The sequence below is a fragment of the Rhipicephalus microplus genome, chromosome 10, assembly GCF_043290135.1.
Source record: "Rhipicephalus microplus isolate Deutch F79 chromosome 10, USDA_Rmic, whole genome shotgun sequence".
In the NCBI taxonomy this organism is placed as follows: domain Eukaryota; kingdom Metazoa; phylum Arthropoda; class Arachnida; order Ixodida; family Ixodidae; genus Rhipicephalus; species Rhipicephalus microplus.
The window spans coordinates 101932447-101943366 of record NC_134709.1 but is presented as its reverse complement, the minus strand read 5'-3'; positions in this window follow the sequence as shown (position 1 = coordinate 101943366).

Sequence of the window (10920 nt, the reverse complement as noted above, 5' to 3'; positions counted from 1 at the left end):
GTATATTACTCACCACATGTATTCGACTGTATGACAACTTCGATTGTAACGCGATGGGTGTCATTTCACTACGGCTAGCTAGAAAAAAAAATAAAGTTTGGGACTCGGTATGAGAGGGTCGACTTTACTAGTTAAACTCTGATAGGAAAAAAAAACCGCTTCACATGTGAGTAAATAGAATATTATATCTCACTATCATATGTACAATTCCATACTACTTACACGGCGATGACTGCTAAAAAACTCGTGATGATGTACGCATGTTGCAGTGCTGAACACTCACTGCATGTCAGGCATGGAAGCAACACAAAATGAATTACGACCAGTTTGTTCAAAAGCATTCTTTTTTTATAAGTATCCGGATTAGATAACGGCCGACCACAAACCTGCGGACGGTGAGTAGACGACTGCCGCTGCGACGTCTGATGTCCGCTACGACATCTTTGCATTCCCAATAACACCACTAACCTCCACTTTAGACTGACTTTTCGTGTCATGGTTTCCTTAGACATTCATTTCTTGACTCGCCGTCAGCCTTGAAAAGTTATTTAGAAGACTTCAACGCGAGAATTTTGTGGGTTCACGCGAGTCGTTGAACACACCATAAAAAAAGCGCGTAGCGACACAGCTTCTGTAATATACGTATCATGCTCGGCTGCGGCTACCAGCTATACGTCAATGTGATGTTCCCGCTTAAAACAGCTGTCACTAGGCCGAATGCTACCCCAGTGCTGCCTGAGAAGCTACTATTCTTACTTCGAAGCGGGTGCGTAATGAGAAACCAGCACAAGGTCGAGTTTCGCAAGCGCAATTTGAACACACTTACCTGCAAGTTCACGCCGTACAATACTTGGAACTACGACGAATGGTCACACTGTTTCTTCCGCGCCATAGACGTGCTTCACATCGTACAGCAACCATTCTGTCGCGACACAGTTTCTCGCGGAAGTATCCGACCGCGCACACCACATCACTAAACCGAAGCGGAGAATAGACACTTTTAGTTGGGCGCCCGGAGAAGCTGCGTACTCTGTGAAAATGACGCTGCGCACGGTGCAAGCGCAGCGTACTACAACACTTTTAGTTTAGCGTACCTTGATGTATTTCACTCAATTACATAGGTCGTAATCAAAATCCCAGTGTTTGGAATTCTTATCAGCGCCCCCCACGTTACAAGTAGGCTAGGTCCTAGTACTAACGTGGCCTCTGTGATCTGCGCGAAACACATCCTGCCTGCCAGTGTAAGGGCCACCAGTGTACAAGTTAGGCCGTGGTGCTCACGGTGTAGATCTTTAGCATCGTTCCTAGGTGCACTGAATTTGCATGTTCACCTTAGCTGTTTTGAACTTCAGCGCGCAATGTAAGAACGGAGTCTGATCGGGCACGGCTGCACTGGATCGACCCCAGCGTTCGACCCAGTGCTGCTGTGGACGAGGCTTGGAGTACCCCGCAAGTGGTCACGTTCTAGAAATTTCTGACCTTACGATGTACTACCAGCACAATTAGGTAGTGAAATCTCGCACAACGCCCAAGGCGTGTTATGTTGCACCATAAATAAAAGTACGCACCAAGCTGCTGTTTTATTTACTGGTTCATTCCCCGAGAGGCCTGGCGGAAAAAGACGCGTTCTCGCACACAACCTATCGAAGGATATTCTTGAGGATCCTTATGAAACGCCTGGCGATTTCTTTTGAATCATCAGGATGCCAGAACGCGCCGCTTGAATTTACCTTGCATGGCATGAAAACATCACCTTTCATTGTGAAGTACACATGCCTTGCATCGGGTCCGCTGTTGCTGTCCGTGTCGAACGCCATGATTGCAACCATATACTCTTTTTCTTGTTTCTTCGAGGTCTCGTGTGAAAGTAACGTAGTAAGCGTTGCGTTACGTACGTGTAACGAGCGTACCTCTTGTAACGAGCGTAGGCGCGCATCTCTCGAATCGATACGTTACGTACTGTGCATGCACAGTTCTCTCGCACGGCGGTGTTGCGCACGTAGCCTCGTTACGTACGGCCAAATAAGAGTGTCTAATTATCGCTGGCATCACTGCTAGCCTGTTTGTTCGTAGTTTTCAGCGAAGCGTCCGATTCTTCACTGGTCTTGCGCGTTCTTAAGTACCTACTACACGACGTACGTCGCGCAAAGCCGGCAATAGTGCTGCATGGTTTTCTAATTGCGTTTCAGCACACGCGGCGTGTACGAGGGCACGTTGAAATGGGTCCATGGTACACCTTGCGACGGCTCTCTTCTGCTAGCTGGTTCTCAGTCAGCTTGCCAGGTTGGCACGTCATGTAAATTTAAGGTGGTGATGGAGGAAGGGTATGCACGCTACCTGAGAAGCGCTGGTTTCGCTTATGTTCTGTCGAAGGAACTCTTCTTCTTGGTGAGAAGGAATTCCTCCGAACTGGCCCTGCCCTTTTGTGATCGTCTCTGAGAGACGTGTGAAGCTTGTTTTAGAAGCGAAACTTCTGAAGCCGTGCTTTTGTCCATGCATGTCTTTTTGTGAACGGTTCGTAATCACCTAGTTGTATGACTCACTCAGCAGGTGACGCTTGTGTGGGTGAAAAACAGGCGGACGGACAGTCAGACAGGTGGACGGACGGACAGATGGGCGAATGGACAGACAGACAGACAGACAGACAGACAGAGAGACAGGCAGACAGACAAATTGACTGATGAACAGAAGGATGAGCGGACGGACAGGCAGACAGACACACGCATGGACGGACGGACGCATGGACGAATGAACGCACTATCGGACGGGCGGACCGCATTGCTGATGACTGCATCGCGCAGCACATGCTTTCCAAATACGTACTCCGATGTATCCATATCCAATCTACCACGAACCGAGGGACGTCCAAGGACTTGGTGTTTGAAACTTCCTACTGCAGTCAGTACAAGAACCTCTCTCGCTTCATTTTACGGACCATAATGCCATAATAATTAAGAGACCTCGCAATCCAGCTGCCATGACAACAAAAAAATGAAAAGGATAAACGATGAAATGAAACGACAAACGAACTAGAACAAAATAGAGTTGATTTGCATAATCTTACGCCATTTTAATGGCACGTGTACACTAGAGAGACACGACACTGATTGTGGTCTGCCGACTGTCCGTGGGAGTGTCTTTTGTCTTGTAGTCTTATGTACGCCACAAAGACACAAACAGTGCGCCGATGGTCTCTCGAAGACTCCACCCGCTCCTTGTCATGCTCACAGTCTTTCGTTCGCCCAATTCTGTAGTCGCATTAGAGACACACGCAGCGACACCGACTAAACTTGCACACCTGCACTTCATTTTCAGCCATGCTTTCTTCACTGCATTGTCCCTCTTCAGCAAAGTGGCACAGTCCCCGCCATTATCCGCGGCGTCAAGGGCCGATGGTGATTAGACACAAAAAAAAGCGAGGAAAGAACATGCGTGGGGTGCGTAACAAGCCTATTCATACACCGTGGAAGGAGGTATTGTTATGTTCCCCAACATTGCCCCCTTTGTGATCGTTTGAAGCCAAAACATGGGAAACTTTTCGCTCAGACGCAGATATCCCGACGGCACGCCGACGATAGGTCTGCCGATGAGTTTTGCTGCTGTTTTCAGTCTTTCATCATTTCACGCTACGACGAGATGCTGTCTTTTGAAGCGTCATCGTTGGCCTAGTCTGACCACACGGTCTAGCGACTTCGTCAGCGGGCGACTCGTCGGCCGATGGTGTGCATCTTTGTGTCTTCGTTTGTCTTGTGTCTTGTGGCTTCCTTGTGTCTTCGTTGAGTCAGTGTCATGTCGATGTAGTTTAAACGCGGCTTAATGATTTAATGGGCTAAGGTATTGTAGAAGTGGGAGATCTATCAGGCTGAAGAACCCAAAATCTGTCCAAGCGGAGCTCAATGAAATCGCACTTTCAATTGATAGGTGACGATCGACAGTTTGGACGAGGTTGTGTGCTATGTACGTCGTCAGACTCCTCATGTGTTGCGGACCTCCAAGAGTGCAAGGCAAATTGCGTCAGATCCGGTGAGTCCGTTCATTCTGCCTCATTTGGCATGTTCAAAGGGAATCGTTCGAGGAGTTGACCCTCGATTCTCACCAATCGAGACTCTGGAGAAGCTGTCGTATGCCGGCTTCGTAGCTGTATACCGGTGTAACCGCGTAGTGAATGGTGAGAAAGTTTCCACAGAATCGGTTATCACCACCCTTGCCAAAAGTTCTTGCCCATCTGAATTGAAAATATGGCCACTTATTGTTTGCGTAAAACGCCTAAGTTCTCTTCCACTTCAGTGCCATAACTGCTGGCGTTTTGGTCACAGCTTAGGAATCAGCAAATCAAGTTCCCGATGCCCAGCCTGTGGGGCTGACCATTCCTGCGATAAATGTAACGCTGAGATAGAAAAATGCTGTCTATGTAAAGGAGACCATACAGCTTATTACATAAATTGTCAGGCAAAATCAAACGAAATCAAGCTGCTAAGAAGAATGAATATGCGAAAATATTCACAACGAGAAGATATTGCTGTTGTCAAAGATCGGACCTTCGGACATGCTCATGTGGCTGCGAGGCGAGAGTCATTAAGTGAGCCCAAACGTTTGCAACTTCTTGAGTCAGCAGTGGAAAAAGCAATGTCGAAAGTGACGGATCAGATAATCACTACTGTAACGTAGTGTGTCTCACAAGTGTTTTGCTCACAGGTGTCGCAACTACTTTCAAAAGCCGCAGCACCGCTGAACAAGCTGACGTCTCGCGAAGCAACAACAGCCGCCACGGACGTCTTTAATTCAGCACCACAGCAGGAACATCAGGCAGATACAACGCCTACTGGGTCGAAACCTTTCGCCTCGAATCAAGTAGAATTTCCAGATTAGATAGAAATTAGCCATGATAGCAAGCGTCAGAAGCGAACTGGGTCCCCAGTAAAATCTCCGTGCCCCAGTTCTAAAACATAAAAACGTGGTTCCAATCGCGCCTGAATTTTTAACGAAAGTATTTTGGAAACAGTCGTCGCCGAAGTCATTAGCGTATCACCATAGATACTCTAAATGCTCTGCAGTCGAATAATTGTTACTTTGTCTTCTGCTTCAACAGATTTATTTTGCTTAGTTAATCAGTTAGACCTTCACATCATGGGTGCTACGCAGGATGGCCTGAGCTTCTCGGGCAGACGAAATTGCTTTGACCTCGCTCTGCGGCGGCTATGCTAGGAAGACAGTGCGGAGCACGTGATAGCGGCGTTGATAACAATGGCTACAGGAACGCGCACGGCATTGTAAACGCATGCGGGTCACTTGCGGCGCTTATCAATAAAACACCACGTGCGAATACGCAAGCGCTGCCACTGCGTCAACATTTTAACAGCGCAGTGACATCAGCGTGATTGTAGCGCTATCTTTTCGCCAAGTCAACACGTGCCTCCCACAGGCGTTTTCGTGGCCGTATGTCTTCTTTCGGGCAAGTTCTTTCGTTCCACCTGCAGCATGGGCATTTCTACTCTCGAAGGCAGCAAGGGTGCAGACGCAGCACTCTTGTGCTGCTTGTTTCCCTTCTATCAAGTATTGAAGATAATTATAAAGACAGGTGGTCACCAGAGGCGCTCGCATCATGGCGTCAACGCAGTTGTGATTGAATATGTCTTAACGTGGTGAAAGTTCATGCTGAAACAAGCGTTAAAAATTACACACACAAGAGCTTACTGGAAACTGATAATTTTATTTCCAAGTGAACATTCATAAATACCTCGCATGCATGTACGTCATTCCCAATTTCCCCTTGTCATCATCAACAACGTGATATACCAAAATATTCTACCAAAATAGTCACTCCCATAATCGATGGCACACAACCGAAGACAAACATGTGTCAAGAACTAAGAAAAGAAAAGGAAACGTAAGACTGAAAAAAAATGCAATGGGTTATGTTACGTTCGAAAAAGCAAATTCCACATCTGTTAGTTGAACAAATCTAAAATTTTAGCACTTGTTTTATCAAGAACCTTTACCAACACGACCGACTGGCAGTCATCCTAAGCAGTGAAAGTGAATGCGAAATATTGTAGCCTCATGGTGATATCACTTACACTTGTGCGTGCGTGTGTGCATAGTTTGTGCGATAAATCTGATAGATTAATCGTGCCACTCGACGTGAGTACTGCTTCTAGACAAGAGCAATTGTGGTGGGCGTACCCAATCTTCGCCGCAGGCGTCTGTCAAACTGATTGACGCGTGAACTCGTATACAAACTTGTTGATTCTGGGAAGGCCATAGTTCAACTCGTGAATGTGATGGTGCTGGTCTGACTGTCAAGCGTTTGATGCGGTTTACAATGCGAGGCAAGAGTCATTAAATTAGGCCAAATTTTTGCAACTTGTTTAGTCACCAGTTGAAAAAATTGGCAGATCCCACGTAAAGTGGGAATTGATGATATGCGAAGCACGAATGAGAAATGTTGATATGTCACTTTAAAATCAGCACAATTAACGTTACGAGGTGGAGGTAAATGATGCCATACATGACTTCCGTATCATGATTATCTTGTTTGATTATCATGTGCCGTTTACCTTCGTCACCTATTCACGTGGTGTGGTACCGAAATTAATATATGTGCAGCTAGCGAAACGGCCGGGGGCACGCTATGAGCTTGGTATGTTTTAATGTTCTTACATGACAGGCGTGTCAGCATTATCATGTTTGCACAACTCATATATTTCATCATTCATTGACATGATGTAACACCAAATTTGGTATATGTGGAGCTAGCAAAACGGCCACGAGCGCATCGTGAAGGGGCCAATATACCCCCACGTGCGCGCACGCTGGGCACAGCGACGCTACGTTAGCAAAATGCGAGCACTCTATTGCCTGAAGCCAGGTGCGACCGGCGTCCGTCGGCGCGGCCCGACAGGAACCAGCGGGAAATGCGACAAGCTGCATTTCGCGCCGATGCGTTACCCAGACAATACTGCGTCTTCTTCTTTTCGTGGAGGGACGCCGGACGCATTAAAACGCGCATGCACCAAAGCAACGCAGCGCGGCGCGCGCCTGCAAGTGTATGGTAGGACTCGCACCTGGCGTGGCCACGCCGGCGAGACGCTACGAAATGAACGCCGGCTAGCACACGCCCCGCGTCACGTCGAAATGTATTGGGGCCTTGGCTGTGGTATGTAGGCGTGTGCTCACATGACACGCATATCATGATTATCATGTTTGCACCAGTCACATACCTTCGTCATCCATTGGCATCACGTAATACCGAATTTGGCATATGTGAAGCTGGCGAAACGGCCGCGAGGGAATCATCAGTATGGCATGCAGTCATGTTGTTACATGACACGCATGCCGTGATTATCATATTTGGATGTGTTGGTTACCTATGCCGTCCGTTTGCGTCGCGTAATACAGAGTTCTGTACATGTGAAGCTAGCGAAACGACCGCGAGCGCATCATGAGTGTGGCATGTAGTCATGTTGTTACATGACACGCATCTCATGATTTTCATGTTAGAGTCTGTCGCCTGTGTTTGCCATGCAATCATGCCATGTGAACGAAACCACCGCAAGAGCTGCAGGACCATGAATTGTAAATCATGGCATTCATGACATATATATCATGATTTTGATGTTATGACTAGTCAGACATATTCTTCATAAATTCATGTTATGCCACACCAAGTTTGGTATCGATACCATTTTCGAAACGGCCAGGAGAGCTAAAAGTCGTAGGCGGCTAGATAGATAGATAGATAGATAGATAGATAGATAGATAGATAGATAGATAGATAGATAGATAGATAGATAGATAGATAGAAAGATAGATAGATAGATAGATAGATAGATAGATAGATAGATAGATAGATAGATAGATAGATAGATAGATAGATAGATAGATAGATAGATAGATAGATAGATAGATAGATAGATAGATAGATAGATAGATAGATAGATACGCTCAAAGTCACCGAAGTTCGCCAAGAAATGATCCGCTTTTAAAAGCAATGTCGAAAGTGATGGAGCAGATAATCACTACTGTAACTGAGCGTGCCTCGCAAGTGTCTTGCTCACAGGTGTCGCAACTACTTTCAAAAGCTGCAGCACCAGTGAACAAGCTGACGTCTTGCGCAGCAACAGCAGCCGCCACAGAGGCGGCTGCTGTTGCATATGAAGTATTTTGGTGAGCAGCCAACATTTGTGCAAGGCTGGAGCCTTAGAGGATCTTGTGATAACCTAGCTTTTTGCAGCTTCTTAGGTTGGTCGTCTACTCATGTGCGTGCGTGGTTTGCTTCGTAGTGAAGACCGCATCAGCTGTCTTAATTTTTTTGTACTAATTGGCTGAGGTCTAACGACCGTTACACTGAGCTGTCTTGTCCTGATCGATTAGCAGGCAATTATCTCAGGCACAATAAGCAAGGACATGATGAGTATGGAGCTATTAAACGTAATCCTTATTAGCAGTTTACATTTGTATTCATAATAGTAAGGGCTGTATAGCATGGTTTAATTAGCTTCCTAATTATTAAAGTGGCGTTAATTAGCATAGTTTATTGAACTAATCAACTGGCATGCCTTAGTTAGCCAAGTTCTAACTTTACATTGATTTGATTGATATGTGAGGTTTAACCACAAAACCACCATATCATTATGAAAGACGACGTGATAAAGGACTCCGGAAATTTCAACCACCTGGAGTTCTTTAGCGTGCACCTAAATCTGTGCACACGAGCCTACAGCATTTCCGCCTCCATTGGAAATGCAGCCGCCGCAGCCGGGATTCGATCCCGCAACCTGCGGGTCAGCAGCCGAGTGCCTTAGCCACTAGACCACCGCGGCGGGGCTCCAGCTTTACATTGCTTGATTAGCGAGGTTTTTTATTATAGCGTGATTGCCTCGTCCTTACCATGAATGGGCGTAATTAGATTGCTCAAAGCATGTCCTGGCCTAACAAGTATACAGTGCAGAAAAAAGAAGAATCACAGCATATCCATGGAGTGAACAATGACTAGTTGGGCTAAACCTCAGAGGGTTTTATTAGTAAAACTTGAATCGTCCATCCGTCCGTCCGTCCGCCCACCCACCCGCTTTAAGAGTTTCGCCCCTAATAAGTAATTAGCGGGCCACACAAGTTCGGGTGCTAGCGGGCGATGACAACAAAACTGACGCGCACCAGCCGACCAGCGCGCTAGAATGTACAGGCTGAGGCTGATTAACACGTGGCGTCGGGTTTAGCTGCGGTCGCGAAATTGTAAGACGGTTGGCTGGTGACGATCTCAGAAGCCACCGGGCTGATTATTTTAAAACAGACTTAGTGCATGCAATAAAAGCTTTAAAATAAATTTAAACACCCCAAGCATCTAAAAAAAACATCACAACGAAATGTTTTTGACACGTTTATTGCATGGGTACATATCTGCACTCAGTAGAATGACAAACAAATGAAAGAAGATGCTTCTGGTTTGAAAGCACCGCCCAACTTAGTCGATCGTCCTTGGCGCGGTGACTGCTTCCACCGTAACCAATGAAACTACAGTGTCTAGAAATAATGAAACGCAGTGCGCTGAGGGGCGGATTCGGCTTTTTCGTACTCTTGGCTCGTTCATAAGGGGCTGTCGTCAGAGCTCAGGAAGTGCCCCAGTTTCGCAAAACTCGGGGTGCAATGCAAGATGGCCCGAGCTTCTCGGGTGGCCGAGTTGGCTCGAAGCTCGCTTTCGGTGGCCGCGCCATGAAGACAGGGAGTACAGCATGATAGGAGCGTTGATAAAAAAATATTCTGCAGATTCCACGTACCTCGGAATCAACGTTGATGCGCAGCGTGCAGAGAGATGGTGATTGTGTTGCAACTTTTTATTGAGCGACAAGTTTTGAAATTACGCGAAATAAATGTACACATGGTGCACGCACAGGCATATGTTTAAGAGTTGCCGATGTTTATATATTCGTTTGTATGCACTTGCGCAACGATGCGAACTAGAACATGTGCATTGGCAACACCAGAAGCTGATATGAAGCGCTGATGCTCGCGAGGATGCTGGTTCCGGCCATTGATACATAAACCAACTTCAGCGCATGGCAACTATCTACAATCGACGTTTAACCCGACATGACGGTTGTATCAAAGGAGTGCTGATGTAATGTTTATAAAATTTCGTAGGCAGCGTTGCAACCACTATTGACGCTTCACTAAGATTAGAGACTTTTTGAAAAGTAGCTCCGATACCTGGCGTAGCGCTCTGGTAAAATTCTTCATTGCGACGCAGAATGCTATGTTTGATACAAACTGGGACTCTGGCAATTATTTTTTTTCATTCGTCAGGTTGACGCTACCAATGTGGGGTATTTCTTTACTCTCGCGCGTTCAAATTGCCGATGTCTTTTCTCGTCGTTCTTGGGTAGATACTAAGTGTCATCTGTGGCACATATTCGCATACCAGCGGCACATACCCGCCCGTGGGTATCTGGCAGGAAGTAATTGACGACGTACGCGACGGGATTGTGAAAATAATAATGTCTTGACCAGCACGTCATATTCGTCATACCGTCTTACGCTCCCATGTTAATTTTGGTTCACGCCCCGCAGTGTTGTTCTAGTGGCTAAGGTACTCGGCTGCTGACCCGAAGGTCGCGGGTTCGAATCCCGGCTGTGGCGGCTGCATTTCCGATGGAGGAGGAAACGTAGGCCCGTGTGCTCAGATTTGGGTGCACGTTAAAGAACCCTAGGTGGTCAAAATTTCCGGAGCCGTCCACTACAGCGTCTCTCATAATCATATGGTCCATGGTTTTGGGACGTTAAACCCCACATATCAATCAAATCAGTTAGCTTCTTTGTATTTTTACTCAATCTATCAGAGTCTTGTCTTCATACTACTAATTTATATATTGGCAGGATGCAATTTTTGTTTTCACATAGGGATTATTTCTGCAATATGTTTGA